This window comes from Cibotium barometz, chromosome 38, assembly GCF_041138505.1.
Source record: "Cibotium barometz isolate CiBa-2024 chromosome 38, ASM4113850v1, whole genome shotgun sequence".
In the NCBI taxonomy this organism is placed as follows: domain Eukaryota; kingdom Viridiplantae; phylum Streptophyta; class Polypodiopsida; order Cyatheales; family Cibotiaceae; genus Cibotium; species Cibotium barometz.
Genome location: NC_141083.1, coordinates 38,583,782 through 38,593,423, shown reverse-complemented (window position 1 = coordinate 38,593,423; position 9,642 = coordinate 38,583,782).

Genomic DNA, 9,642 nt, shown 5'->3' with positions numbered 1-9,642 from the left:
AATCTTAGGGAAAGAAACTGGAAAGAAACTATGTCCTTCATCAAAACCCACCACCTGGTAGTAAATCCAACAATTCAAAAGTAGTCTTATTAGCATACCTATACTTGGTGTGCACAAGCTCATGGAATGAAATGTTATGTTCTTTGCATACCTATATATGGTGCGTCTTGCTATACATATGAGGTGTGGCTGAGCCGATGCTGTGATCAAAGACCTCATTGCTTTTTGCCAAGACACAAATGCAGTGTCGAAGTGTTTTGCCTTGCAATCGCTCAAATAATCTTTTAAGGACATTATTCCCTTTGATTCTCCTTCCGCATGAACCTCCCGCCACAAAGATTGGATTCTCTTCTTCCATTTTGCACTTATATCAAGTGATGTGGTTATTAAGTGATGCTAATACATGTGCTTGTTAAAGAATGCACCAATGTAGGTTCTCCGCATTGTATATGTGTAGTCTTCATGGCATTCTCTCCTCTAGCAATTATTTGGACCAACTTTCTCTTTCTACACAAATAGAGCAACCATACATTACACTCTCAGACATTATTTGAACCAACTTGCTCTTTTTACATAGTAGACTAGACGTACTCATTTGGAGGCAAGCTGGAGCAAGTTGGAGCAAGTTGTAGCTTCTCTATTATGAACTGTTGCTGCTTCTCATGCCAATCCTGGTATTTAAATATAACATCAAAGAAATCCTTTCCATTCGTATAATTTGCGATGGTTGCGAATGTGTACCCCTTTTTTGTGAAAATCAGCCCCGTTTACTTCAAATAATTTTGGTACACTTCCTCTTGATCTTCTATGTGTTCCCCTTAGGCAATCCTCTTGTTTTCAATTGAATCGTCTTCTTAAAGTCATCCTATAATTACAAACCAAGATGAAAAATTGTAAGAAAATTGGAGCTAAAGAAGTAACGTCTTTGACACAAATATTAGAGGTGTACACAAATATTACATGAAAAACAAATTGGGACAACAATACCATTGGGACACTGAACCAACTTGGTTTTCCTACTTTTTTATTATTGCGAGCAACTATTGTGGTCACCCACTTTTGTTCATCCTCTATTAGCAGAGTATTTAGATTTGCAAGACCGAAACATTGCATAAGAAAAATATCATGGCCTGGTGTGTGTGGAACATGCACACGAGTCACTCTCTTGTCTAACTTACAAAATATTTATATACCTATTAAGGTTTGCAAGGTTCATCAATAACTATGTCTCTTCTTCCTTTGTGAAGCAAATGACACAACACCAAACTTGAGGATACATCTCCTTCAATGTAACCATTCTATATATCCAAGAAAAAGAAGAAATTTATATTGGAGCTGTCCAAGGAAATTTGAAAACATTTCAAAAAGAAAGAAGTGTGGTTTAACTTACTTGTTTTCATGCATTAAAGCCATGACACAAGTCTATGGTTTCCATCTCCTTTGAATGTAACCATTCTATGTATCCAAGAAAAAGAAGAAATTTATATTGGAGCTATCAAGGAAATTTGAAAACATTTCAAAGAGAGAAGTGCGGTTTAACTTACTTGTTTACATACATTTCAAAGAGAGAAGTGTGGTTTAACTTACTTGTTTGCATACATTGAAGCCATGACACAAGTATAAGGTTTCTATCCCAAACACTTCTCTCTTTGAAAACATTTCAAAGAGAGAAGTGTGGTTTAACTTACTTGTTTGCATACATTGAAGCCATGACACAAGTATATGGTTTCTATCCCAAAAACAACTAAATTCTTCCTCGCAAGGTGAGCCCACTTCTGTGTTTCTTTGAGATTTTCATCAAACATATTTGATTGTTGCCACCAAAACCATTTTTCCTTCTCGAGTCCTTAGGGTTATGTTCTGAGGGGGCTTCCCCAGGAAAAGTATGAGAAACAATGAACTCTCCCATTGATGACACATAACCATGCCTATTGAAGCTCTCTTCAAGTTCCAAAAGATGGTTGTCTGTAGTTCAAATGGCTGGATTCACACAAAGCCTATTCAATGGTACAGGTGGAAGTCTCACATCATTCGACAAAGTGTGACGACAACTAGTCCTGCAACATCAAAGGGGTAGAGGATCCTACTATAATAGTTTCTTGGATGACATTTCACACAATCTCACTTGACCCTGCATTTTTGGTGCTCTTGGACAATGTCTGTTGAGAAATGTTAATAACTTCCGATTGTTGTTGATGACGAGCTTTTCAAGATCGGATGGATAAAGCCATTCTACAACATACAACATTGCAAACGAGTTTAAGAGAGGGAGATAGATAGAGGTGACGTGTGTATTAAGAGGGTGTTTGTACATGAGTGTATACCCGAGTGTATGAGGGGGGGTGAGAGAGAGAGAGAGAGAGAGAGAGAGAGAGAATCTCTTTTACAATGTGTGTAAAAGATAGAGAGAGAGGGATTATATGCATTTGTTTTTTCTTTGTGTGTGTATTTGTGGGGGGGGGGGAAGATGCATGCAAGACGAGAGAGAGAGAGAGAGAGAGAGAGAGAGAGAGAGAGAGAGAGAGAGAATCTCTTTTACAATGTGTGTAAAAGATAGAGAGAGAGGGATTATATGCATTTGTTTTTTTCTTTGTGTGTGTATTTGTGTGGGGGGGGGAGAGGGGGGAAGATGCATGCAAGATGTGAGGGAGAGAGAGAGAGAGAGAGAAAATCTCCTTTACAAAGTGTGCAAGACTTTGTGGGGGGGAGAGATACATGCAAGACTTTAGATTCAAAAACAAAAAAGGCTTTAAGAGAACGTCACCTCCTTGATGTTGATGGTGGTCAATAGAATGAAAACGGCATAAAGATGGCTTTATATACACAAATAAATGAACCATGGTTAAATCTAACCCAACCCTAACCCTAACCTAACGATATAGTACAACCTATTATTTGCCACAAATAATGACTCCCACAAAATGAAAGCAAAGATTCAAGTCAAATAATGGCTCTCTCAAATCTACCCTTGTGCTAATCAATCTGGCGCTTGTTCACCAAGGTGCATGCAACTTGGATCATTATCAATGCATTTCATGAAATGGCATTTCAATGAAGGATTACTTTTTTTCCCATCTTTTTCAATAGCATGAGCCTAAGATTTTATTGTTTCTTTTGGTGGTTATATAGATCTCAGGGGTTCGCTATATGTAAACCCTCTGTAGTATCACGTGCGTTCAAGGCCTACTTTAAAACCCCCTTATTTGTGATTTTTTCATGAATAAAACACACCCTTTATCTATTCAACCTATGAATACCCCCTTTAAAAGGTACCCTTCTGTATGTAAAAAATGTGTTAATTTAAAAAAAAAACCTTATGTTGAACCCACATGCTATGCTTACATATTTATGAATGACCCCTCCCTCCCCCGAGATATAGATTAAAGGGGGCTTGATAACACATTCAATTGGTGTTGGCTAGATGGCATCATTTCTCAAGATTCAAGTATTTGATAGTGATGATGATAAGGAATTAGGACGAGTGAGGGTGAGGAAGGATCCACTAGAGTCTGCATATTTGACTGGTGAGGGTGGGGAAGGATCCACTAGAGCCTACATATTCGACTGCATATTGATGAGGGTGAGGGTGGGGAAGGATCCACTAGAGCCTACATATTCGACTGCATATTGATGGTGATAATGATAAGGAATTAGGCCTGGTGAGGGTGAGGAAGGATCCATTAGAGCCTGCATATTTGGCTAGTGAGGGTGAGGAAGAATCCACTAGAGCCTACATATTCAGATGCATATTGAAGACATCAATGGACATCCTCATGTTTAGCAAGAAAAGGATGATAGTGGTTTAAGTTTAGAGAAAGGGAGAGCCTACCCGAATTCTATCGAGACCATTGCAAATTTTGGCCTTGGAAGGTCCATGGCGAGTGGATGGTGATGATTGCAAATTGGAGTAGCGTGAGTGGATGGTGATGATTGTTGAGTAGTCGATGATTTTTGCAATGAGTTGGATGGCTGTTGTAGGAGTCAATGGCTGTGATTGAAAATTGGAGCAGCCAAGCAGCGCACACAATGCTAATTTAGCTGAATACAGGATCGTTTTAGCATGAGAGCCACGTGTCATGTGATGTGTCAGCAATATGACGTGGTAGTTAACTACCACATCACCTACCACATCATATTATCAAATCTCTCAACAATATGATGTGGCAGTCACTAGCCATGTCATCAACCACGTTAGGGAGGTCGTCCATGTTGTCTCTAGAGCCACGTCCATGCACTTGCCATCGTCGTTGTCCACGCACTCACTGGCCACATTATCGTCATCGTCGCTGTCTACGTACTCACCGTTGCCATCCACACACTCACACTCGCCGTGGTCATTGCCATCATCATCGAGGCACTCATCACACCATCCACACACTTGCCAGTCGTGTTGTCGTCACCGTCCACGCACTCGCTAGCCACGTCCACACCATTGTCGCCCATGTCACTGTCCAATTGATGGCCCTATGTCGCTAATGTCACCCACGTCCCACTCGATAATATGATGTGGCTACCACATCATATTGTCAAGCTTCAGTAATATGATGGTAGCCACATCATATTGCCTCATGGGACTAAACATATGTTCTTTCAAGTAATGCACACTTATTGTGACTAAACACATTTTTTTTAAAACAACACACAAAATGAGAACCATGATTTTCAATGGTCACTAATATTTTAATTTTAATTTTAATTTTAAAAGGTTGTTTATGGCTACAAGATTGTTATGGGTGATAATATATTTAGCCCAAGATGTTGCTTTGTTTTGGCCCCTCCAATCCCTCACTGCAATTGCTCGTACACAGAAGAAGACTGGAGTATCTTCAATTGCTTACACTGGCATGTCACTCACTATGGTTTATCATACATATAGGAAGGTTGGACAATCTCACTCTCCCTCACACTCACAACAAGTGAAAACATTAAAGAGATACAACACATAAGAAGAATCTCTCTCTCTCTCTCTCTCTCTCTCTCTCTCTCTCTCTCTCTCTCTCACCATGGCCCTTGATGGCTATTGAAGTTTAGGTTGGTGTAGGTGCTACCTATTGTGAGTGCCTATGTATACAAGATGTGATTAGAAGTGTAAAGCCCTTGAGGTGTTAGTCATGGGGTGTTGTGCATGGGCTATGAAGATGTTCCTATGTGTGTTCTTCTCCATGTGATAACTCCAAGAGTCTCTACTTTCTTTTCACTCTTTTTTTGCTTTCCTCACTTTGGTTGGGAGAAGATTATGGGGTGTACCCATGAAGAGGTTGTTTTTGAGGGGATGGGTTGTAAAACAAAATAAGAATGGAATCATTCACAACAACTGCTTGTGTGTGAACCTTTAAGGGACTTTAAGGGAATCATGGCAATGGCTTGGCATAGTTCCTAGAAACAAATTTCCCACTCTTATCATCATTTATATATAGGCCTAGCTTGTAAGGCTTGTTTAATAATAAGTACCAAACCATGCTTCAACAGTCAAGTACAAGGTATATTGGTTATGACACCAAACAAGTGTTGAAAAACATGGTGCCAAAGAGCACAAGGAAAATATGGAGTGAGTGTGAGAAGCCACATCACCTAGTGAGAATTATCCCACATGCAAGAGAGCGTCTAAGTTGTACCCTCCTCATATAAAAGGAGGACATTTAAAGCATTAAAATACAAGCACAACATCTCAAGTCTTTTTATGAGTACATGTTTCCATCTTGTAACCTAGCTGAACTTGAGTCTAAACCTTAATTTGCACACACTCATGAGTTTTTTTCATTTCTATCCACCTTGGTTTAGTATTGTGATTAGTGTAGGAATAGTGCATGATTAGGTAGATGTTTTGTGAGTAGGAGAGCTTGATCCATGATTCTCAACACGGTATCAAAGCCTAGGTATAACTCTCCTAGCTTAGCTTAGTTGTAGTTTTCTAGCATCGTGATTATCTTGTGTGATTAGAGAGTGATTAGTATTAAGCTCCATATTTGAAAAACTCATCATCCTTCTTTCCCTCGTTTCCACATCACTTCCATTGCTTGCTAAGGATAGAGAGGGTGGGAGATTTTTCAAGTCATCCATTTTTTAGTGCAATTTGGCAATTTCATTTGTAGGTAGCCAAGCAAGAAATTGGTCGGAGAGAGAAATAGAAGCTACGTAGTAATATCTCTCCTTATAGTGGGGTAGCTATTGCAGAATAGTGTGGCCTCCACAGTCAGTAGAGGCGGCTCCATCATCGAGACAATAAGCAACAGCATTGAAGCACAAAACCATTGTGGTGGTAAAGTCCTTCCTGTAGATAGCAGTGGTGGCGCCAACCCCTTCTGCAGAAGAGCACTTATTAGAGAAGGACGCAAGTGCTTGTTATTACTGTCGAGATGTCGCGTGCTAATGAATGAACCTATCGGCTGCACTGTTGCTATCGCATTGTTGACTTCCCAAGGCTATTATTGTGGCTCCAATATTCACCACAGGCACACAAACCTGCAAGACAGAGATCCGACCTTCTACAGCTAATCAGCGATGCGACCCACTACTTCCGCTGCTCAACCAACTACTCACATGCAAAGGCCCTATCTCATTGTGCTTATGAAGCACGTCCTCTACAGGCCATTCTTGAAAACGCGTGCTATTTCACGCTACCTCCAGCCCTGCTTTGCAAAAGCACCTTTGACTACGAAACACCACTTACTAGAAGGAGAAGGAGGCGGTAGCAACTGGCCACGACCTGCAGATAGAAATCAAATGGTGCTCACGATTGCAGCAGCAAGAAATCGGTGCGGCTGGCAAACGACCATGGCCACAAACCACTCGTCCACGGCCACACAGTGATAAGGTTCTCAAAAGAAATAAAAAATAAAAAATCCCTAAGATATTGAACCTTATCCTCTTTTAAGAGGCGGTTGACATGCCATAAGGAGAGAAATAGCAAGTGTGCATTTATAACATAGTTTTGTATTGCCATGCTATTCAAAACTTGGGCCTTGAATTATCCCATCAAAATCAGGAACTTAGATTTTTAAAGTCATCATCACCCACATGTTCAACCTTGCCATCTACAAACTTTTAACAAAAATTAGCATGTTGTAAAAGCAGCCAAATGAGCACGCTAGTGTGTGTGAAAAGAAAAAAGTACAATCTTTATAAAAATGCCGCAAGCACATGAGTATGCGAGCATATGTGTGAAAACCATAAATGGGAAATTGCATCTAGTCCACATCAAAGAAGCTAACCACCTCACTATACCAAAAAGAATTGGAAATCCTACTTCCTATAAAAAGTGCTTGTAAACTAGCCTCTGGGACCGATGATATACCCAAGCTAGAAATTCATCCCTCACCTAAGAGCCAAAGTAGCATTAAGGGGGGGAAGTGCCAAGGTAGTACATGGGCCAAAGTTTCTCATAGCATATAGGGGAATGTAGAAAGGAAAAATTCAAACAACATTATGTAACCAACATCCAACCACCTTGAGTAGCCCAAAGATTTGGCACCAAGGGGGGATGTTGAGAAACATGGTGCCAAAGAGCACAAAGAAAATATGGAGTGAGTGTGAGAAGCCACATCACCTAGTGAGAATTATCCCATAGCAAGAGAAAGGCTAAGTTGTACTCTCCTCATATAAAAGGAGGACATTTGAAGCATTGGAATACAAGCACAACATCTTAAATCTTTTTATGAGTACAAGTTTCCATCTTGTAACCTAACTGAACTTGAGTCTGAACTTTAATTTGCACACACTCATGATGAGTTTTTTTCATTTCTATTCACCTTAGTTTAGTATTGTGATTAGTGCATGATTAGGTAGATGTTTTGTGAGTAGGAGAGCTTGATCCATGATTCTCAAAACAACAAGGAATCTATTACCCATGTTGGTCATAATGTCATTTTGAAGATTTTTTTAAAGGTTTGGCAAAGTAGTTTGAAGGCTTAATTAATTTTTCGATGGCATTTCTAGACCCAAGAATGCCACAGGCATCATGTGAGAAGTGTAAGTGGTAGGATCTAGATGTATGGGTCAACTGCTTAGTTTGGAGTTTGGACCTACATGCTTACACTTCTCACATGATGCCACAGGCATCATGTGAGAAGTGTAAGTGGTAGGATCTAGATGTATGGGTCAACTGCTTAGTTTGGAGTTTGGACCTACATGCTTAATCTATACCACACTTAAGGCTAGTAATCTCCCTTTTCTTCACATTAAAAAAACACTACCACAATTGTTGTGTTTGGAAACCTTTCAAGACTTATTTTCAAAGGTCGATTTTTGTTGACTACATAAAAGCTATTAGATTGGTGTGTGTGTGTGTGTGTGTGTGTGTGTGAGAGAGAGAGAGAGAGAGAGAGAGAGAGAGAGAGAGATATTGAGAGAGAGCGAGAGGGAGGGAGAGAGAGTTGTGTGTGTGTGTGTGTGTGTGTGATATTGAGAGAGAGCGAGAGGGAGAGGTAAGTTGTGTGTGTGTGTGTGAGAGAGAGAGAGAGAGAGAGAGAGAGTAGAAAGACTCTCCTTTGACTACTCCTCCACCCCAGTCGCAATCACCGAGACTGACCTCCCTTCCCCCACACCCTTGGAGGAAGGAGAGATTCCCCCACCACCCCCACAAGAGCACGAAGAGGTGGACCCACCACTAGACCCCCTCAATTGGCATGACCCACTGGATCGCGTGGAGTTCGAGCACACAATCAATATCCTGCTCGATCGACAACTCCAACATGCCCCTATCACCAAGGTTACAGATGTAACGTACCCATCTTCACTAATAAAGTAATGTCCATGTAATTATGAGTTTTTATGGTATAAATATCAATGATTTTATTATTTGAGTCATTTCTACTTAGAATCTTAAAATTCTGAGCCCAAATTTGGAATCTGCGCGCGATTTTACCCTAATATAGGATTTTATAGCATCCGAAAACGGACACCGGATCAAGCCTATACGCTAATTTCAATCATTTTAGTTAAAAAACGGTGACCTTTAAACCTTAATAAATGCACGACCGCACGTCCGATTGACGAACGGTCTGAATCCCTGCGACCAGGAGAACCTCTCGGACAAAAAAAAATTTCGCCCCCCGAGGCGTTTCGGCACGCAAATCGAGGCGGGCGTCCCAAATTTGGGTATCCCGCCCCAAAAATTTGGTCTGTACACACTTACTAGGGTGCCCGTACAATGGTCGCCCAAGAACCAAAGGACGGCCGCCCACTGTATGGTCCATGCGTACTACGTAGACACCCATGCTGCCCCAGACCAGATAAAAGGTACATGCGTACCACTCCTTTCCCGGACAACCGACACTGTACCTTTCCCCTAGACCCATGCAGGCCACTGATCCATAGCCTTTGAAGGTACACCGTCCTTTCGTCCTTGCTTTGCGCAGCGCCCGTACCCTCACCCCTCAGCTATATAAACCCTCGGGGTGCTCCACAGACGGCACGCATTTCTGTGTAGCGTATGCCCTATTGTGCCGCTGTCTGTACCGCCGTCTGTCCCTGTGTAGCGTATTTGCTGCAAGTACAGCCGCCCTTGCAGCCACCCCTCTCACACCCCCTCATTTGGCTCTTTTCAGATAAGCCAATTTTCCTCCATCCCCCTCTTGCTAGGTGCCAGTGTCCTTAACTCTTCTCCCCCCCCCCTCGTGTGAAGAGACTTACAGAGAGGCTTGC